Consider the following 23,394-nt stretch of genomic DNA (forward strand, 5'->3'; position numbering starts at 1 on the left):
GCGCTACTCCTCTCGTTTGGGAGGAGTTCCGAAATCGATTTAAGGAGGCGGTTAACTCGATATTAATGACGACGTCGTGTGAACGGATACAGCGTTAAATCGGTATATCGGCCATTAAACCGATTTAAAGTTGCAGTGTAGACCTGGCCTTAGATTCAGAGGCATATATTCAGAGGTGATGTGTAAATTACATGTCAGTAGATGGGGTTAAGGGAGTCTGTTTATGTAGCTGAAAACACTTTGAAGCTTGAAAAAGGTGCAAGTTGCATTAACTTAGACTCATCTCTGAATTTCTCTCTGAGACAGAATAATGCTGGTATATGAGCCCCTCTAAAGAAGGTCTCAAAAGCCTTTAAACTGAATAAGACAAAGCTTCAATTTACTGGCTTTGAATTAACCCTCTGAAGTACCAGTGAACTTGAAGTCTTATCTATAAATCAGACGTTCCCCAGGTGGATCATTCTATACAGAAGCTAGTTTATTGGCCTCTGTAATAACTATCATTACTGCTATTAAACACTGTGGTTAGTTCCAGGACACCCAGGTCGAGGTTCTGCGAGCACTAACATCATGAGATAATAGAAAATGTAAATGCACATTGTGTCATATGTTTAGTGATTTAACCGACATTTTTGTTCAAGAAGCTTTCTTTACATCTCTCCAGGGACCCCTAACATGGCTTCCACATGAAATAAGTGAAAAGACAGAATTTCTGATGAACCAAACTTCAGGGACAGAAATGAACGGTTTTCTTTTTATATACTTTTCTTCTTGATACAAGGGCAACTTTAGCAAGGTTTATTTCACACTACAGCTGACAACGTTGTTTAAAGAGAATATGTAAGGATAAGTGAACCTGCTTTTTTTTAAGTTTGCCTAAGAACAATATGTTCATTACTAAAATGTAAGTGGTTTGTATTTCAGCCTTTTTTAAAATAGCTGATAACAAAATGAATTGCCCTATTGACCAACAGCCAGGGCTAAAATCTGTTTCTTGAAGAGGGAGGTACTAACTGCCAACCTCTGGTAATAAATACCCCCCTGCTGTGGGTCCACTTCCTAACATTTGCACTACCCCATCAAGAGTACCATCTACCTATTTCTATATCTTTATCTCTTGCTGTGTAAGTATAGGGTGCATTAAGACAAACAGAGGAATTTCATCTTTTCCCCTAGGCTGTACTTGGAGGGAATAAAAAGGTATCAATTTTGCTTCTTCATCTGACCTCATCAATAAATTGCTTCTGAACTGCGCATTATTGGTTAAGAAGTTTAGAATTATCCATTGCTGCTAAACTTTCACTTGCATCTGCTGCTGTAATGTATCTAAAAATCCCAGTTCCATGTTCCATGCTACGTGGAAGTGGGCTTTAGTGTTAGGGCTAATAGGGAAATAGAAGATATCCTTAGCTTTCTCCCGTGCACGTTAATACTGTGGTTGCCCATTGTAACTTTAGAGACTTTTTTACATAGCTTCCCGGGGCTCACCTTAGCAATGGAAAGGAGAACTTGCTGTGACTGCTGCTATGCATGATTCTTGTTAAGTAGCATAGTCTAGCCTTTGGAAAAGAGATGTACTGGTTTAATTTCCCCCTGCTCCCCCCGCAGTTGCATGCATGTGCAACTCACATTGATGTTACTGGGAGCGAATGACTGCAAATGCATGGGTACAGCTCAGAACTGGTCTCAGGTGGGGTTTGTAGCCCTGGCCTTTTTATTTTTTGGTAGTTATCTTTTATTTACAATAGTTCTGGATCCTGTCATAGAAACTTACCAGTCTTGGCAAAAAAAAATAGACCCTCCATTACCATCGCCATGATGATGATGCTATTTAACGTGTTTTACTTGCCAGTTTTAAAGAAAAAATAAAAATTACTTGCCCCTGAGCAAGTTTGATTTAAAATAACTTCTGCTCTTATGTGCAAGGGAACCTGTCAGTGATAGATTCTGAGGCTACTAGCTAATCATATATCTGGAGACTCATCTTGCTCATGATCCACGTCACCAAAAGAAATACTGAGTTTAAACTCAGAGACAATAGTCAATTCATAGCCAGTGCTACAAGTAGTAGATGAAGCTGCAAGTCGTGGCAGGAGTGAGGAGAAATAAGCACAACAGACAGGAAAAAATAACCAGACCTTCTTTCTATTGCAGCTGCATTCCAAGTGCCCTTCTTGGTCTTTTCCTCTTCCTGAGCAGGTGCTGCCCTGTCACACTCCACAGAGACACTTCCTTCCCACTGAGAGCCTCTATTGAGTAGCTGATTAGGACACAGGTAAAAGTAGTAGTGTAAAGATGGTGGCACAGGCTAGCAACCAGAGTACGTACCCAGAGTACAAGCTCCCTGGCTGGCTTGTTCTGTGGTTACTAGTCTGTGCCGAAGTCCATGGCATCACGTCTACATGAGTTGTATTGTTACCTGTGCTTGCTAGATTAAAGCTAGCATGGGTTTGTCTAGCGTGCTACAGTCACGCCTTCTCTCCTAGTGTAGACAATGAAAGTGTGAGCACATACAGTCCTCAAAGGACAGATAGAAATTTAAACCAAAGTGCATTGTTGAAGAATGTGATCTTGAGGAATCCAGCCAGCCCCAGGGGAGCTGTCTGAGGCTAAGAACTTGTTTTCATGATTTCTGAAACCTTTTTTTTCCTCCTACCAAATGTAAACCAATCTGTTTAGGTAGACGCTGGAGCATATTTGCACTGCAATCTTTTAGTCACAAATTAGGCCATAATTTAACATGAGAAAGTCTTTATGTTTAATGAGATGTCTTTGAAACCTCCCGGTGATGTAAAACAAATATAACCTAACCTGAAAATCCAATCATGCTTTTGGCAGGCTCTGTTGGGTTAGTATTTGCTGTAAGCGAGAATTTGCATTATCTACGTAAAGTTTCAAATAAAGATAAATCTATCCCAAGCACCTCTCCATGGACTAAAACAAATAAAGTTCACCAGTCTGCAGACCTCTGCTTGCAGTTGGAGTTTATGGCTTGCACATGTGAAAATTGGCTTGAGAATTTGCACATTTTCAATATAAGCTTTACTTTTCGCTTCTACTAAATATCAACTTACATCTTAACAGAACATAAAAAAATTTTAAAGAGGCAAATCACACATAGGCCTCTGGGTTTGAAGTGGCCTGTGAAAAAACTCAAATGAATTCCTGCTTTTGAGTAGCTGTTTTTGCCCCCTGCAGAGAAACTTACTGGGAATTCAGGCCTGAGTCCTACATTCCCACTCCATATTCTGAAGCAACAGCGACTGTGTTGCAGGTGATCAGGGAATGCTTATTCCCCAAGACACAGGCACTTGAGGGGAATCAGTTATAGATGCTCACATGTTTTCATGTAGTGCTGTTGAACTTGAACTGAGCTCTTTCACTTCATTGCTTTGTCAGGGCTTAACAGCTACAAAACATAAGTTATAGTAGCTATAGCTATCATAAATTATTTGAACATTTTTTTTTAAATATGGACTAGGACAGCTATCTCTGATCATATATGAATGCAAACAGTAACCTTGCTGATGATCCAGGAAATAATGTGATTTTTTTTCCCCTTTGCATTCAGAGGTTAAAATATTGGCAATCCAACCTAGGCCAGTAGTGAATGAATGCTCCTACCATCTGATGGCTGGGGATTGACCTCTATGTGCATTTACTGAGTGGGGCATTATGCAGGGGATGTCTGAGACCAATAATCTGAAACCTGAACTGGCTTTGGATAGATTTCCATGTATAGAGTTGAATATTTGGGGTCCCTGATCCATTCATTTGCTGCGTAATTTTAATCTCCTGATTGTGAGCATAAATGTTCCAGATTGTGTCTGCTGGCCATTTTGCAGGTGCAAATTGTGTCTGCACCAGGGGCTGCTGGCCTATACACTTTCAGCATAAAGGCTTCAGCCCTTACTCTTACGAATAGTCCTTCTGTGTCCCCTTGAAGTCAATGTCTTATGCAATGTCTCCCCTGATCTGTTCATACAAACATTTTCTAATTGTCTAGTACATTGAGTACTGATCCTAACTGGAAACCCTGCCATGTGCTGGAAATGATGATGTGTGGAATGAATTTTGCAGTGAAATACCAAGTCACAATGACTGAATTGTCGCATGGTGTAATGTAAGATTACTTTTAAAGTAACCTGATTTTTGTAAAATCCTTTGCTAGCTGTAAATTTCTACTGCTAGTTATCTTGCCTAGTGGAGAAAGATACAAAATAAGAAAGTCTTGAGTAAAATACAGATTCGGCATATGATTAAAATGTTAATTATTACACTGGTAAATAATATTATGCTGTTTGTAAGGGAGATTTTTCAGTCAGGATCAAGGAACAATTCCAAATAATAAAATGCTTCAAAATGTGCTTGTTGCGAGGTGGTGGGATATCCCACATTCCGCTGCGGGACGAACCTTTCCCAACACCACTATGGGCGGGGCCACCGGGGCCTGCACCCGCCCCGCAGAGGTCACGGCGCAGACCCAGAAGTACAAAAACTGACCCACAGAACTCAGTGGTCCCCCAGCTCCCGCAGCGGCCAGAGGGCTGCGGCCCCTGCTCGCCGACGCTCACACCCCAGCCAGCTGAGCCTGCCCCGCGTCAGCTACCCCGAGGAGGACCGGCCGAGCCTGCCCCGTGCCAGCTACCCCGAGGAGGACTGGCCAAGCCTGCCCCACGCCAGCTACCCCGAGGAGGACTGGCCGAGCCTGCCCCGCGCCAGCTACCCCGAGGAGGACTGGCCGAGCCTGCCCCGCGCCAGCTACCCTGAGGAGGACTGGCCGGGACCATCCCGCTTCAGTTACCCGGAGGAAGAGCCGAGTCTGCCCCAAGCCAGCGACCCCGAGGAGGACTGGCCGGGGCTGCCCCGTGCCAGCTACCCTGAGGACCCGCTGAGCCCACCCGTGAACACTTACCCCGAGGAGCCGATGGTTGTTGACCCCTCTGCTGACACCACGACCGCTCAGGTACTCTATGAGGAGGAGAGTGGAAGTGGCCCGGGGTTAGCCAACCCCAGTCTGGATGCAACACTGCCAGAACCAATGTCAGTGTGTTGCGGCCAGGATCCCCACTGACAGCAGTGACTCCACGCTGCTGCTAGGGCCCTGGGCCGGGACGCAGTGGAGTGGGAGGGCCTGTGTCCACCCCGCCACCCAACTCATGGATGGCAGGCTCCTCCTTTTTCCCCTGCTCTGAGGAGGCCAAAAACCACCTATTGACTTGCTGTGTTTGCTGCCCCGCCCTGACCTAAGGGACGGGCCTAAAACTGTTACTGCTCAGCCCTGCCTAAGGGCCTGAGCCTATTGACTTACTGTGCTTGCTGCTCAGCCCTGCCTAAGGACCTGAGCGTAGTGACTCACATTGGGTGTTGCCCTGCCCTGACCAGGGCCTGGGCTTAAGGCTACTGACAGCAAGGTGGTGGAATATCCCACAGCCCCGCTGCAAGACAAACCACGGCTGCGCCGCATCACAGTGCTACAGACCACTGTTAGGCCTACACCTGACTGTGAACTCTTCCTAATAAGTTCAGAGGGTATGATTATCATAATAATTTCCTCCTGGTACAGGAAGTGAGATAAGAAAGCCATTTTTCATACTTACAGTTATTTTCACATTAAGGAAATCAATTCTGTAGAGCAACAACTGAGTCTGGTCAAACAGTTACCAGTGGTGTGGGAAGAGTCAGCCTGGGGCACCTTTAGGGCCACAGGTAAACCCAGACACTTACATCTCTAGCCGTATCAAGCACCATAAAGCTTATTTAAACAAACACCTAATGGAAGCACCTGATAAGCTAAGCCCTGAAAATCCCATGTGTAATGGGAAACTGCTTAAATAAACATAGGCAGGGTGGGTGGAGAATACCTGCAACATGTATCTTCTTGTAGAATGAAGGAAATAGAATTTTCCTGGATCAAATACACAGGATTTCAAAGCTGCTGTCTGGGGGAGAATTAGAGTCATATTCGCTCTTTGTGTTAGCAGGTGTAATTCTGTAGTCTTCAGTGGAGTTGTGCCCTATGACACTGGGCCCACGCTTAGCAACATGAGCCTATGTGCAAGGTTTCAGTGCTGGAAAGAATTCATGTGCAGCAGGGAGATTGCTACAGGGGAGAATATTTAGAAGGGATTTTTTGATGCATTGGCAGTATATAACAGGGCTGCTATTTATTGAGCAGTTCCTTTTGCAGCAGTCTCTCTCTTTAAGGCCCCTTACAGATCCCTCTTTCCTCCCCCTAACCCCCCCAATCATTCTGCCCTCAACTTGGGGCTGCGTTAATGACCTCAAACAGTCCCACCATTAAAGTCCAACGCTGCAATCCAAAAGTTCACACTTACCACTGGCTCTTCTGCCATCTACACGGAGCTCTTCATCTGTCATAGGTAAACCTGGGCAAAGCAGGCTTTCATAGCTATCTCTCCTGGGAGTTTAGCCTTCTGGCTTCCTTCTTGTCTCCCCTATTTGGTGGGAGAAGGCCGTCTATAAATAGTACCCTCCTCCAGACAGTTCCTCCCGCTTGGCTGGAAGAGAAGGGTGTATATAGACTGCCTCCGTTGAAAACGGACTGCAGTGGCTGTGGGTAAAGAGGTAGGAGGGAACATAGGAAATTACCATAGTAGATCTGATCCAGATCCATCTAGTCCAGTATCTTGTCTCTCCCAATGGCTACTGCCAGATGCTTCAGAGGAAGGTATAAGAACCCTGCAGTAGGCAGATGAGGGATAATTTGACCAAGGGATTAGATTTTAACTTGATCTCTAATAGCTGTAGATCTTACGCCCTGAAACATGAAGTTTAATATCTCTCCCAAAAGTTTTGCAATAATTAATTATGACTAGATATTCTTGTTATTCATATACATGTCTGACCCCTTTTTTGATCTTGCTAAATTCTTGGCCTCAGCAACATCCTATGGCAATGAGGCTCTTTGAAAGGTCCCCTATAATGTTTCTGTAACATGCAGGCAGAAGCCTTGCCCTTGAAGTGGCTCAGTCAGAGATACTGAGGCAGGAAGCTAACTGTGCTGGAGCATGAGCTGTAAATATTAACATCTTTATTAGTTTGAAAAGAGCTGCACCTCAATTAACTCCGCAGAATATCTCCTATGACCTTACTGTCTTCACATTCAGATAAACAGAACTCATGCAAAGAGTTGATTGAAAATTTTCAAATCCCACTTCAATGACATTTTTATTGGAATTTTGACCAAAAAATAGGGTTAAAATTTTTGACAGATGTTTTTGTTAAAATATCCTCCCATTTTTTGATCAGCTCTGCTTGTTAAGACTGTTGTAATAGTGCTGTCTGGTGAATCTCAATAATTTTGCAGCCCTGCACTCTGAGCAGCCCTGCTTTATCTGGTGAGAGGGAAAACAGGGTGGGGAGCAAGTAATATAAAAAACACCTATATGACTAAAAAGTAAAGGGGGAAGGAAAGGAGAGAGAAATGGTATCAAGTGCGTCTGTGGTAGTTGGGTGCCTGGGGAAAGATGTTTAGCAAGAAAATAGAGAACAAAGACAGAAAAGGATAGTGGGAGAGGATGAGAGAGAGAATGGACAGAAACAAAAGTGATGACAGTGACTGTGTTTGTGTGTGGCATGAATAAAAGGTCAAAGGGTACAAGACCACCCCCACTGCAGAGTTGAGGCTCTCACCTAAAGGGTCAGGAAATGCCCATTTGAACTCTTAAACAAGTCATCTTGTCTCCAGCCTCTCTTCCTTCCCCATTCCTGCATCCCCTTGCTCCAGCCCCTGAACATGAAAGGCCACCCATCAGAAGTTTTCTTCTTTTCGTACAGCCTCAGATGCCGTGTCTGAGCTCTCCCTATCGTTGGCCTACATCTCTGTTCTTCCCCCACTGCCAGCTTCCATTCTGGTTCCTTTCCTCCCCAGCACTGACATTTCTAAGGTTCAGAGGGGTAGCCGTGTTAGTCTGGATCTGTAAAAGCAGCAAAGGATCCTGTGGCACCTTATAGACTAACAGACGTTCTGGAGCATGAGCTTTCGTGGGTGAATACCCACTTCGTCGGATGCATTTCACCCACGAAAGTTCATGCTCCAAAATGTCTGTTAGTCTATAAGGTGCCACAGGATTCTTTGCTGCTATTTCTAAGGTTCTCGGCCTTCGTCTCTGCTGGTTCCCACCCCAGAAGTGGGGCTGTGAACCAGCAGCAGGGAAAAGTGAGTCATATTGGTAGCATAGGCCAGAGGAGGAGATGGGTGGGTACATGGGGGTTTACAAGACGGGGCAGGTATTAGTACATTTTTCCTGCAAGGTTTATGATGGTTTCCCATGCAGAATGGAATAAGTTGTGTCACAGTTTTGTCTGGGTGAAGAAATGCTGCCTGTGAAAAATTGGCAGTGAAATATGAGCAATCCCTTCCCTCTCCACCACTTCACGCACATGCACACACACAGTGTAATGAGTTATAGGTTAGCAATATTTTGAGGCAATGTAATGGGTTTTCATATGCCTGTGTTTTTCCCCCCTGTTGCTAGTGCATACACTAATCTTTAGAATGTCTTCACTAATACAGTCTTGTTAGCACCCAGAGAAGTAGATTTGAAGAGGGGTAAAACTGTTACTTGTTTGCGTGCACCCTTCTGTTTAGTAGCTGTTCTGAAAATGAATGAAAAGACTGTTGTAAGCAAAGCAATATCCATCCCTTTGTAACATTCCAGTGATGCTGGGGAGAACTTACAATCTACATTTTTGAGGCTGCTTCTAGCAAGACCACCTTTGGTTTAAATTTAATTTGCATTTTTCTCTAAGAGCCACAGACGCTGAATCTTTTCTGACCCGGTTATACTTTGAGTTTGCCTACGATAATCCGGGCTTGAACTTTCCATATGCTCAGCAGTGTGGGTGCAGCTCCACTTTGGAGAGTTTTTTTTTCTTTTTTGTGTATGTGTGGTGCCACATGGCTGCTTCATCCCTTTTAAATTTCTTGATGTTCTAGGCAGATATCCCTTACTGCCAGGCTTGGACAAGAGAGAAAGTGAAGAAAAAGCTCAGAGTAGATTAGCACAGTGCAAAGGACACTGCTTGGAGCATGTTGTAGAAGCATCACACTTAGCCCAATCATTATCATTTATTTGCATCACGACAGTGCCTAGAGACCTCAATTGAGATCGGATCTCCATCATGCTATGCCCTGTACACACACAGTCAGAGAGAGTCCCTGCCCCCAAGAGTGCAAATCGACACAGTGGTGACATATGCAGGATGGGAGAAAGTACTGTTACCCCCGTTTTACTGATGGGGAAGGCAAGCTCAGAGGGCTATGTTGTCACATTGGGCCACACCCTTCACTGCCCAGCAAGGCTTGTTACTCACCTGACATTCTCCCATGTGTGGAAGTAGGAAAGAGAGGCATGGTGGAAAGGAGGAACCCTGGATCTGCTCCCTTCACTTGCTGGCCAGAGTAGCTTCCCTGGCATACATGGGGATACAAACTACTCCATGGAATGGCAGAAGTAACTTACCCCCTCCCCAAGAACGAAGTTGCACTTAATTTGCTATTAGTTTCCTGTGTGCGAAAACGGTCAGCTCAGCTACTTCCAATTCCAAAGCCCATTGGGAGCTCAGGCCTGTTCTCTGCGGTTTCTCTTTACAGGCATTCATGGGAGGAGACACTGATTAAAAAACCTCCCTCCCAAATACACCTTAACCCCAGTTAGCCAAGTGCTGTGAAGGAGGAAGAAGTGAAGGACATCTATATTGATAGCAGCTCCCAAGAAGTGTTTCTTCTTTTCCCTTCCCACCCAGGACCACATATTTCATTGTCATCATCAAGTTAGAAGAAGGTTGGGCAAAGGAACAAGAGATCCTCAAACAATGATGAAATAGGGACATCTCTCACTCTGTCTTGTCATTGAATTTGGTGCACCATTTGACTGGAGTCATATGGGGAGAAGTTCCTGCTAAGCTTCAGGATCAGTATAGTAATTGCCTGCCTTCTTTTAACTGAGCTTAATGTTTTCTTGTCCGTACTTGCATCACTGCTGGAGAGATTTCCTTTGCAAAGCTAGCTAATAACCATTATTGCAAGGAGACTGTCCCAAGGAGATGCAACAGCAGAATTTCTAGCAACTTCACGGGAAAGCATGTATGTTGGCAGAATCAACCTTCTTGTCCATTCTGCGACATTCTTTCTCCCATGTTCTAGTGCAGACAAAATGCTTTTCAATGCCACATTCCTGTAAACATCTGCAAAGCTACCACTTTGTCCTCCTCCAAATCCCTCCTTAAGATTCTCCTTTTCTGTGATGCTCACGACAAACTCGATAAGCTTGGGCAGGTGATGTAATGGCCTTACCACTTTTCATTGTGCTCCCCCATCTGTTCATTGTATCTGTCTGTTGTCATGTGTCCTAGATTGCAAACTCTTTGGGCAGGGACTATCCTTTTGTTATGAGTTTGTAGAGTGCCTACCGTGATTAGGTCCTGGTCTAGGATAGGGTGCTATCTCAATACAAATAATTAGTAATAGTAATTTATATCAGGGTCACTCGCTTGGGATTATCTTCTGTATGGCAGAGGATTCTGGTATTTTTATAATAACTTTCCCCCGTTGGAAGTTTAGGTAAGTATGAACTGGTTGAAGAGAAACAGGCAATAAAAAACAAAGTGCTTTCCAAAAAGCCCTAAATCATGACCTCATTGACTAAGAAGAGAGTAAAACTCTGATTTGGTAGAAACCTGTGTAATTGTACTGATGGGATAATTTGTGTTCCCTCGATGGCAAATAATAACATTGAAACTTGTAAGAGGACAGACTTCCCATTTACCGCCAGTTGGTGATGTCTTCATTTTCTGATATGGTTAATTTTATCAAATAAGATTGAAAAACATATCATTTAAAAAAATTGTGATGTATGCTGAGTGTTTTTAATGGTCAGCTCTTGCATCAGTGTTTTAATGTCAAATATTTTTATGTAAAATATAAACCTTTGTTTACTCCATGTTTTAATATACTAATAAACCATTTTTTATTTTAAAAATATATTTCATAGTGTTTACTACAGTCAAGCTGTTAATTAAACCCAACCTGGTATAATGCCAAATAGTTAGGGTACTTGGGGCAAGAAGAATCACTAATTTGAATCAGTGAAGCTGCACTTGGCTATTTATAGCAGAGCTTCTGGCACCACATGTTCTTGTTCCAGTTAAAGGAAGCACTTCAATCACTAAAATATCTGAGCATTATAACGTTGTGTTTGAGGAAAATTTAAGCCCCCTACAGACAGAGACAGACAATCTGCTTCAGACGTTCTGTATAATTCACATTGAGAAGGACTATATATGCATGTTGATGTTGTTATCTATTCCTTACTTGTAAGACTATTATTGAAGTTGATTGAATGATTCATATGCAAAATGCTCATGGGGGAGCTTCCATGGGTGTAGAACCTGGGTCTTAAGTTGGGGGTCATGACCACTATGCCTCTCTTCATGGCTAGATGGGAGGGGAGTCTTGCCTTTTTTGGACATAGCATGGAGTCATGGTATGGAAAAGGTTGAGAGCCAGTGGTTTAGAGTAAAGGCAAACAATGCTATGGAAACTCTACCATTTCCTTTCAGTGCACTAAATTTGAGATCTGATGAATTCCAGCCATGTCTGCCGGCAGAGACGGGGGGACAGTAGAGCCCTTGGTCACTGACAGCTGATTGAGTGCTCCAGATGACTGAAGGATATATTGTAACACCATTTCACAAAATAACGGAAAACATGAAAATGCTTCTTAATGGAACTCAGCAGAACCAATCATTTTCTCCACAGGTTCTGTCCTACATCCAATTTGGTTTCAGTGAGCGGTTCATCCACACAGATTATACACTGTCAGCTGCTGTTAAAATTGTGGCTAATTGTCAATCAGATCAGAACCTTTTGACATAAAAGGGGAGGAAGAATGAAAGCAAAGACAAGATGTATTTTCCCTTTGAAGAAACTAGTAATGTGTTTAGAGTGGCAGCATCTCAACTGAGCCTTTCAAGACTTTGGCTTTAAAACGTCAACATTTATGAAAATGCCAAAATACATTTTACATTTTCTTTTCCTTTTTTCTTTCTTCTTTATGATCATTATTCTTTTAAATACATTTTCTGCTAGGGTTGACATTTCCCCACTGCATGACTTCAGTTCCTGCTAGTTTACTATGTGATCTCATAGCGACAGCTGTATAAGCTTTTAAAATGTTACCTTGACTTCAACTTCTGATTCTTTCAAAAATTCTACTAAGCTCTAATTTAGCAAAAGAGGAGAAAAATAAGCAGAAGTTTGTATCAAAGCACTCTTGGAAGTTTAAGGAGGCAGGAAAGCAAGCCCATGACTAGAAATTCATATTTCTCTGAGCAAGGCAGAAGTAATCAGGCTTTGTACAAGGAATTCTGTTGGGTTTGGGGGAAGGATTGCATCCTGAAACACACAAGCAGGCTCTGAGGCTGCATTATATCCCTCCATTGCTGCTATTCAAAGCTAGGATAGTAGCAGCTGTCACTCTCTGCCTCCCCATATGCAAAGCTTTGAGGTTACTGGTTCAGCCCTCATCTCTGTGCCTGGGATTTACACCTACCTTACTTTGCATATTCTGGATCACTGACTCCCACTTAGCTTTTATGCATGATCATTTACACCCTTCTTGCATCTTCATATCTTAATTAGACCCACTTTGCCCAATTCAGACCCGGAGTGAAATTTTCAAATGTGCTTCAATCTCATTTTCAAAAGTGACATAGGTACCAAGGGCCTAAATCACTTTTAAAAATGGGTCTTTGGCACATTTGAAATTTTTACTCTTGGTGTTAAAGTCAAAGAGTTTAAAATCTAAATAGATAAACCTGGAAAAGGACAGGAGAAAGGAATTATTACCTTCCCCACTTTATCAATGGGAAAGTGAGGCTGCATTCTCACAGCCCATATGAGGTCACATACCCATTACTTCCTGGCCTAGCTTGTGGCTCCAGCTGCTGAGGAGAGAACTGAGGCATCGCACTTGATATTCTACCATGTGGGGGGAGGTAATGGACTTCTGTGAACAGGGCGTTGGACTAGCACTATGGATATCCAAGTTCTATTCCTGGCTTTCCTGAAGACTTTCTATGTAACTTTGAGCTAGTCATTATGCCTGTTTGATGCTTCAGTTTCCCTATCTGGAAAATGGACACCGTGGGAGATAGGGGTCCAGTTGGGCAAACTCTTTACTCAGAGGATTAGCCCTTAACCCCTTTGAAGCCAATAAACTGGGCTTGTGCGTAAAGACTTTACAATGACTAAGGGATGGAAGGGTTGGAGCCTAGATTGCTCGTTCTTCTTTTGTCTCTTTTTCAAGGGCTGTCGTTGCTAAAAAGCCCCATCAAGAAAAGTCCTGCCAGTCTGTTCTAATACAGTTTTTCCGATCTAACCTCACACTTCTGATGACAAGAAGGTTAAGTGTGAAATGTCTTGAGAATGTGAAGGGATTTTACTTCCTCCCACCGATCCAGGCACAGGTTTTTTCTTTTGATGCCAGGATGTGAATTTGCCAGTTTTAATTCACATCTCTTGACCATAGGGAAATGGTTGATGGCACAATTAGGTCACAGATGCTGGAAATATGAGTGTGGAACACAGCCAAAGTCAGACTCTCTCACTTTGCATCTGATCCTAAGTGGTGGTGTGTGTCTATCTGCATCTCCCCTGGAAGTAACTGAGTGCTGCAGGTGTTGAGGATGTTTCAGACTCAGGCTCTGCATGTCTAACTCATCCCTCTTATTTCTGAAGCATATTTTCTAACATGCAAGTAAAACAGACATAAGCTCTGATTTCAGTTTTTATCAATACAAACAAATTTTACTACCCACCAAGCTATATGTGTCCTTTGAAAGTTGTGTAACAAACGAGGAGAAGAAAGCATAGGTTGAGAATGAAGGGAGCTGAAGCATTGTGAATAAGGATGGTCTTGTGGTTTAGGCACCAGATTGGGACTTGAGTGATCTAGGTCCAATTCCTGGCTATACCATAGACTTCCTGTGTGACCCCGGGCAAGCTGCTTTGGCTTCAGTTCAGCAAAGTACTTGAGCAGATGCCTAACTGTCATTGTTGTCAATGTGACACGTGCATTTGCTTAAAGATAAACAAGCGCTTTGCTGAATCAGGGGCATATAATCTCTCTGTGCCTTAGTTCACCATCTGTAAAATGGAGATGATGCCCCTCTAGCTTCCAAGGGTGGGTATGAGGTGCTGGGATACTCTAGTGATAGGGGCTTTATAAGTAGCTAGATAGGCTTGTAAAAATTATTGGTTTTGTCTTTCCTAAGACAAAAGTGTCTTGACTTCAAGCTCCCACACAACTCTAGTTTTATTCTTCCCCAGCTTTCTGGTCATGTGCCACGACTCACAATTACAGTGAATAGCACTTTCAAGGGGGTGCGTCTTATTTGTATGGCAGTTCAGCACTGAGCTTAATATACGTGTTCTCTTATCTCCCTAAATCCAGTGCTTTTGTGGAGGAAAATGGAATGTAACTGTAGTTTGTCTAACCAATAGATTTGCTTTCCATTTGGAACTGCAACAGAGATGACTGTCAGCTGCTCAAATAGAAAGTTTCTCTTTGCAGAAATAAACAAATCCTGTGGCATACATCTCTTGAAAACTCCTAAGCAACCAAGCCAAACGGTATTACAGTTCAGTGCAAATGTGTGTACGGTATACAGGTCTCTCGCAACTTACGCACATTTAACATGCGCAATTTCAGCTTTACCTGAAAGGCCTGGAGTCCGGGAGCGGGCATGGCCTCAAGTAGAAGAGGTGTGGCCTCAAGATTTAAAGGTCCTGGGGCATCAGCTGTGGCTGAGAGTCCCAGGGCCTTTAAATCACTCAGGGGGCTCCCAGCTGCAGAGGTGGCTGTTAGCCCCTGGGGCGAACTAAAGGGCCCGAGGCTCCAGCCACCATGGAGCTTCGGGCCCTTTAAATGCCAGCCCCAGCCTCGCTGCCAAAGCTGCGGGCAGGATTTAAAGGGCTCCTCCGGGCTCCCCACCATGGCGGGAAGCCTGGTGGAGCCCTTTAAATCCCGTCTGCAGCTTTGGCAGCTGGGTGTGGGGGGTAGCCCTTTAAATCCCACCTGCAGCTCCGGTGGCGGGACAGGAGCCATTTAAAGGGCTCCACCTGGCTCCCCACCGCAGCAGGAAGCCTGGCAGAGCCCTTTAAATCCTGCCTGCAGCTTTGGCAGCTGGGCCGGGGTGGCATTTAAAGGGTCCACCAGCCCTTTAAATGCCCTCCCCTCCACCCCAGCCCCGCCGCCAGAGCTGCGGGCGGGATTTAAAGGGTTTGGGGTTTTGACTGTATGCGGTTTTCACTTTACGTGATAACCAAGGAACGGAACCCCCACCTAAGATGCGACAGACCTGTATAGAGCCATTGACATATAAATGTCCCACATCTTTTTCCAATAAAACAAAAAGAGGACAAACTAAGACATGTTGACTAAATACTAGATTCAACAGTAGAGATGAACTAATAAACCTTGGATCCAAACACCACTGTGCTTTTTCAGAGGAGGCTCCAATCCCAATCGCAGAGCCCAGCTCCACTATAAAAGCGCAATTCTGCCCTCAGTTACACAGACGTAGTGCTCATTGATGTCAACTGAACTGAGGTGTACATGCCTGATTCACAGCTGCTTTGCTCTTGTGCTAAGTCACTATAAAATGCTACCTAATAACTATGGAAAGGTTTTACCTGCAGTCTGCAGCTCACTTTGCACAAGTGTAACTGACAAAGTGCAAAGCAATAGAGAATCAGGCCTGAGGTCTTTAATTCAGTCTTAGTAACAGAAACCATTTCAGAACTCCAGCTACCAAAGAACAACAAACGAGAAAGAGGAACCTGTATCCCCAAAGGAATTTTAGCTGAGTGAGGGACATGGTAACAACTCTTGCTTGGAAGATCATATTTGACATAATACATTATATAGAATAATTAACTACAAAATATGTGTATGATGGACCTAGCCTATGAAATGCTTGACTTATTTTACCAGGCACATGCTTAAATTATGCTGTGATTTAAATTGAGTTTTGAGGCAACCGTTAAATACATCGGCAGTACGAAATCCTAAAATGGAGTTAAAGCCAAAAGCAAGATCCTGAAGTCAATACAGAAAGCTCTTGGAAACCAATGCAAAGATTCCAAGAGTAGGATGACCTGGCTAATGAACTGGGAATAACTAAACTGAATATGGCTAACTGTAAACGTATTCATCTATGAACCAAGGCCATACTTACAGAATATGGGACCCTACCCTGGGAAGCAGTCACTTTGAAAAAAGGTTTAGGGGCTGATGGTAAATAATCAGCTGAATATGAGCTCCCAGTGTGAAGCTGTGGTCAAAAGAAATAATGCAATCCTTTGGTGCATAAACGGGAATCTCAAGCAGGAGTAGAGAGATTATTTTACCTCTGGATTTGGCACTGATGTGACCGCTGCTGGAATACTGTATCCAGTTTGGTGTCCACAATTCAAGAAGGATGTTAATAAATTGGAAAGGATCAGAGAAGAGACATCAGAATGATTAAAGGGTTAGAAAATCTGCCTTAAGCAATAGACTCAAGGAGCACAATTTAGCTTAACAAACCAAAAGTTCAGGGGTGATTTGATCACAGTCCATAAGTACCTGTATGGGGAACAAATATTTAATAATGGGCTGCTCCGCCTAGCAGAGAAAGGTGTGAGATGATCCAATGACTGGAAGTTGAAGCTAGAGAAATTCAGTCCTGGTCTACACTACGCATTTAAATCAATTTAAAGAGCATTAAATCGATTTAACGCTGTACCCGTCCACACTACAACACCCTTTATATCGATATAAAGGGCTCTTTAAATCAATTTCTGTACTCCACCCAGACGAGAGGAGTAGCGCTAAATTCGATATTAACATATAGGATTACGGTTAGTGTGGACGGAAATTGACGTTATTGGCCTCCGGGCGGTATCCCACAGTGCACCACTGACCGCTCTGGACAGCAATCTGAACTCGGATGCAGCGGGCAGGTAAACAGGAAAAGCCCCGCGAACTTTTGAATTACATTTCCTGTTTGCCCAGCGTGGAGCTCTTGTCAGACACGGGTGGCGATGCAGTCTCAAATCCAAAAAGAGCTCCCAGCAGACCGTACGGGAGTACTGGATTCTGATCGCTGTATGGGAGACAATCTGTTCTATCAGAGCTCCGTTACAGAACACGAAATGCCAAAGCGTTTGAAAAAAATCTCCAGGATACACGCGTGCGTGACAAGCATAACGGGAAGCCAGAGACTTAAATGGACGCTCATGGATGGAGGGGGTACTGAGGCTCCAGCTATCCCACAGTCCACAGCAGTCTCTGAAAAGTATTTGCATTCTTGGCTGAGCTCCCAAGTCTGTAGGTTCAAACACAGAGTCTGGCGTGGTTCAGGGAATAGCTCCTCAGTTCCCCCCCACCACCAACCACTGAAAGAAAAGGGAAATAAATCATTTCTTGACTTCTTTCAATGTCACCCTATGTGTACTGAATGCTGGCTGGTAGACGCGATGCTGCAGCAGTGAAGGAGCAGTATCCGCTCCTCTCCCCCTCCCCAGTGGTAGACGGTACATATGACTGATATCCGTCGTCGCCATCAGCCCGTGAGTGCTCCTGGCTGGCCTCATGTGAGGCTGGCCGGGGGCGCCTGGATGGAAAATGGGATGACTCCCAGTTACTCCGGTAGATGGTACAGAACGGCTGGTAACTGTCTTCATCATAGCAACTGGAGGCTGAGCTTCATCAGCCCCCTCCCTTTCCTGTATAAAGAAAGATTCCATACTTGCCTGGACTGTCATAGCCCGGAGGTGCCTCCCCCTCATTTTATCTCACTAACAAGTCTTCTGTTTCTTATTCCTGCATCTTTAAATTTCATGGCACAAATGGGGGGGGACACTGCCACGGTAGCCCAGGAAGGTGGGGAGGAGGGAAGCAATGGGTGGGGTTGTTGCAGGGGGACCCCCTGTGAATACTGACACGGAGCAGCTGCTCTGATACACTGGTCCTCTAATACACTTGCCCCTTATTCTAGGCAAGACTGACTCTATTTTTAGAACATAAGGGAGGGATTGACTCAGTCCCAAGTGAGTCAATCCCAATTTTGCTTTTGCGTTGCGCCCCGCGATTTTCCAGGGCACTCCATGATAGCAGCGGACAGTACAGAGGGGAGATAACCGTCATCTCGTGCCAGTTTTCTCAGCAGTAGATGGTACAGACGACTGGTAACCATCTCTGCTATCATTGCAAAGCAAAGTGAATGCTGCTGTGTAGCGCTGGAGTATCGCCTCCTGTCCGCGGCATCCAGTACACATACGGTGCCGGAAAAAAAAAGGTGAACAGGCTCATGTTGCGTGCTCTGGAGTCTGCCAGGCAATCCAGGGAAAATGGCGCGAAGGATTGTCAGCTGATGTTTCCGGAGGAAGGAATGACTGATGACTTTTACCAGACCACATGTGACAATAATGATTCACCCAGAATTCAAGGGGCGGGGAGACTGCGGAACTATGGGATAGCTACGGAAGAGCTACCCACATGCAACGCTTTCAGAACTCGACGTTAGGCTCGGACCATGGACGCACAACGCCAAATTACTGTGCCTAGTGTGGCTGCATGAAATCGAATTTATAATATCAGTTTTATAAAACCGATTTTAGCTAATTCGATATTATCCCGTAGTGTAGACTCAGACTTGGAAATAAGGGGAAAATTTTTGACAGTGAGGGTAACTATCCTTTGAACCAATTTACCAAGGGTTGTGGTGAATTCTCCATCACTGACAATGTTTAAATCAAGGTTAAATCTTTAGGTAAAAGATTTGCTCCAGGAATTATTTTTGAGAGATCTCTGGTCTGCGTTATACAGGAGATCAGACTAGATGATCACAACGGCCCCTACTAGCTTTGGTCTCTGTAGGAAGAAAGACCTGACAACAGAATTTACTTTAAGATAAAAGTGAAGCATCGTTAAGCTTCCCTTTGAGCCTGTAGTATCACAATACAACTAACTTCCTTTGTCAAATCCTAAAATTAGGAACATATTAATGGTCTTGATCCAAGAATTGTATTTTAATTTTCATAATTTTATAGCACAAAAAAGTCTAACAGTCAAGACAGCCATGAGTTAGAGATGGAAAAGGCCAAACCAACTGGATCATGCATGGTATGGCTGTGTAATGTTAGCCACAGATACACCAGATGAAGCGGCTTCATAGTAATAACCCGTATTAGACGTAAATGCACTTGTCAGTCACATGTTCCTGCAGAGGCCATTTAGTAAGACCATTGGATATTGGATGGCAGTAAAATTAAATGGTCCTTTCTTTCCAATAAGAAGTGGATTGAACATAGAAAAGAATTAAATCTATAAAAGAAGAAGGCTGGATAAAAAGAATTAAAGATGCTTGATACAGAGAAGGTAATGTGTAAAGGGTGAAAAATGGAGAGGAACTCCTCCAATTCCCCAATTTCTCTAGCATATAAGGTTTACACTTGGATTTCAGCAGAATCAAGCAGGTTTTGCTTCAGTTAACTGGATTCAGTGGTCTAGAGAATGTGGAGTGGTGGCAAATGTATTCTGTAGCCTTTGGACTATTGCTAAGCAGCTGCAGATTTCTGCAACCTGCCTGTGGGTTAGAGAAAAAATTTCATTCCTTCTGAAGAGCATGGGTTTTTCTGCCTTATTTTAGCCCTATGGTAGTTTTTGACATTGGAAGGTATATTCTGTGGCTCGTTGTTGGTCACTGGATTAGAGCCAGTGTGTTGTTTAAAGGTAGTGATGTTGTTCTCAATAGAGGCTGCTAATTGCGGAGATCTTTTGAAAATCTAGCCACTTCATAGAGTGCTTAAATAGGAGCAACGCTGTCTTTAAAAACAGGCCCCATTTGTGGGTGCTGAGCACTTTAGAACATCTGTCCCTTAATGTCTGTTTGGGTTTATTTGCACAGATAATAAACTGCTTGAGTCTGCCTCATCCTCCTATAAAGCCAAACCTGACAGACAGTTAAATCAACCAAAATGGCTTTCAATAAACTGTTCCTATTAAGTTCGCTTAGCTACAGAATATTATATATAGTAATTCTATTTCTAAAATTAGAAAATTACTCCTGGGTTCAAACTGGATGTTTTTTTAAATAGTCATGGGTACCATGGAATAATACAAGAATTGGTGATAACTGGGTGGAGGGAGGGCTAACATGAGCTAGTCTGGGATTTGTGTACACGGCAGTTCAGGGTCCATGTTGTTTAGTGATGTTTTGAAGAAGACAACTCTGTTGTAATTGTGTAGCCGTATTTTGTCCTCAGTGAAACTGCTCTAATTTCTGTTCAATTTAGTGGGAATTACACTCTTGCAAAGGAGAGCAGACCTGTGCCTAGAATGTGGAATCTTCATTCAAACACACTGAGCATGCTTCTATCAGCATAAACATTAGTGCATTATTTCCTTGTTTTCTCCTCTCCTGGGCCTAATGTCTGCTCCATTCCTTTTTAATGTTTTTGCAGTTTCTCATTATTTGAGCACAAAGCAAATAACATTAGAGTTGGACTTCAGAACCTGCTATGTTTGAGTGGGAATGAAATTAGTTAACATATGTTGACTCATCCTTGGCTAAAAACGGCTACTCAGCAGCAGTGCTGAAAAGTCAAAGAGAACGCATCTCAGAGAGACTCCCCTTTCTGAAAGAAATAGCAATCTTCAGTAGAGCCAAATTCTTTTAGGTTCAAACTTCTTGACATGCGGGTGATGAGTTGTTAGTGAAATATTAGGGATGGGTCAAATAGATGGCACAAAATCAGGGAAAAATTAATTCTTCACCCCAAATGTGCATTAAAATCTGAATCTTGTAAATGTTGCTTATTTTAAATGCTTGTCTGCCTGTACACTTCCAGGTTTCAGCCAGGAAAAGTAGTGAAAATTTCAAAAAGCCACGAAACACCCCATCTGCCCTAGCCCACTCTGCTCCCATTTTTTTTTTTTTGGTGTTATTTTTGACCTGGCTGTAGGTACACTTCAGATATTCCGAGGGTGATTCTCAAATGAAAGAAGTTTGGATGGGCCTCTGAATCTAAATGAAATTAATTTCTGAATCTTAGGAGCACCACACATCATTGCCAAACCGTCGCTGTCAGAGCCATGCCTAGGCACGTGTAAGGTATTTCAATAAGTGGGTGCCTCATGAATAGCACCACATTTATCATTTCAACACCCCTGTGAGATGGGGAAGTGTCATTACCCCTGTTTGTGGATGGGGACCTGAAGCACGGGATATTATGAGACAAGAAGTCTGCGGCAGATCTAGCAAGTGAACCCAGACCTCACCCATTTCAGCCCAGTGTTTTAAATAGAAGGCAATCCCTCCTCTGCAAATCCCAAAGCCCCTTCATTAGAACAGTATAGTGTGCATTACTGTCACCACTTTGAAGTGGCTGCAAAGACCACTCTTCGGACATTGGCAGGCTGCCTCACCTGACCGAGGGCCACCCCTACTCATTGTACCCTGGGTTGGATGGGTAGGCAGGGCACCCTATCTCTGGAGGAATCTAAATTTGTCAAATCCATTCGGTCCATGGAAAAGCCTTGCTCTGTGCTGAATTATGGGAGGCTTTTGTCTGCCTCAGAGACACAGTCGCTCCCCCAGATTGTTTTCAGCGGAATGTAGTTTAGCATGGCAACTCTGATCTAAACCTCTGCCTTCCAGGGCACGGTTCTCTTGAAATTCAGATTGAACATGGTTCACAGCACTCTTTCAAAAATCTTGTTGGCAGCTCTTTGAAGTCCTATGTTTTTTGCCTGGCTTATTATTTACACTGCTTTGGAGATAGCAATGAAGAAAACCCTATTGGCAAAGCTCTCGGTTGGTTTCTCTTTTATATATTTGATCATCCATGCTGGTTATTGATGGCTACTCATAATCCTTCCCCCCATCCTCTTCGCCCATTCCCCCACCTCGAAGTAAATGAGAACTAAGTGAAGAGGGCACTTTTATAGAAACTTCACTATAAATGAAACCAAGTAATAGATATAAGTAAGTTAAAAAGAACAATGTTACCAGTGACTGGTACTGGAGCATTACTAAATGCAAAACAGCAAAAAAAGGAAGCCTTCAGTTCTATGCAAAAATTACATTTAAAATACAGCCCTGTTCCTTAGAATAAGGGTTTTGTAGATGAAAGACTAATTAGTCTGTCAAACTATTCTGGCTCAGTTGCTGCAAAAGTGCCTAAAATGTACAGTACATCTGTGGAATGCAATAGAATGTCATTATGGTGCAAATGGTGCCACGCAGCATGAAGTTAATGTTGACGTGGATGCTAACATGTTCCAACAAAGAACTTTAAAATTGTCTTCAAGAAGCTCTTAAGTTCTGATCCTCTGGGTAATGAAAATATCTTTGATGGCAAAAGCCCTTTTAAGGGTGCAATTCTGCAAGATGCTGTGCACCCCATAGCAGGTGCTCAGAGCTTCCACTGATGGCATGGTTGGTTGTGGTTGCCAAGCATTGCTCAGGAGATGCTCCTCATTTCATAGAGAGACTCTGAAAGGCACACTGGTGAAGGTTGGGTTCTTGGCAGGGCCAGCTCCAGGCCACAGCATGCCAAGCGCATGCTTGGGGCGGCATGCGGTGGGGGGCACTCTGTCGGTTGCCCAGAGGGCGGCAGGCGCCTCCGGTGGACCTCCCGCAGGCGTGCCTGCGGAGGGTCCGCTGGTCCCGCGGCTCTGGTGGAGACACACCTGCAAGAGGTCCACCAGAGCCATGGGACCACCGGACCCCCCACAGGGAAGCCTGCGGGAGATCCACCGGAGCCGTGGGACCGGCGAGCAGCAGAGCGCCCCCCGCGGTGTGCTGCTGTGCTTGGGGCGGCGAAATTGCTAGAGCCGGCCCTGGTTCTTGGGGATCACTCCACAAGCTGAATCCACTTGGCTCCTGCCCTCCTCATTCTATCTCCCAAACTCCCGTCCACAATAAAACACGTGCGATGCCTTTCAATTATATAAGTATAGCCAGCCAAGGCAGCTTGCAGATTAAGTTTTTATGCCAAATCCCTGAATGTGAGGCTGCATGAACAAGGTGGTCAACTTTCCTAAAACCAGCTGCAAACTTGAAACTCATTTGTGGCAGAAAACTAAAAAATATCCAATGGTGCAGATTAGGATTGTTTAGCCCCGTCCATTGTAAATAATCTCCGAAATACTTCTTAAGCAGAGATGTAAAAGGGCAAACTTAAAAAAAAAAAATAAAGAAACATAATATGGGCTGTATTAAATGTTAATGTGTGCTATTTGCCAAGCACAGATTGCTAGGGGAGTTGGTGGTGTAGATTGACTTGATTATATGTAAATACAGACATTAAGGAGCTGT

Source organism: Chelonoidis abingdonii, chromosome 15, assembly GCF_003597395.2.
Source record: "Chelonoidis abingdonii isolate Lonesome George chromosome 15, CheloAbing_2.0, whole genome shotgun sequence".
In the NCBI taxonomy this organism is placed as follows: domain Eukaryota; kingdom Metazoa; phylum Chordata; order Testudines; family Testudinidae; genus Chelonoidis; species Chelonoidis abingdonii.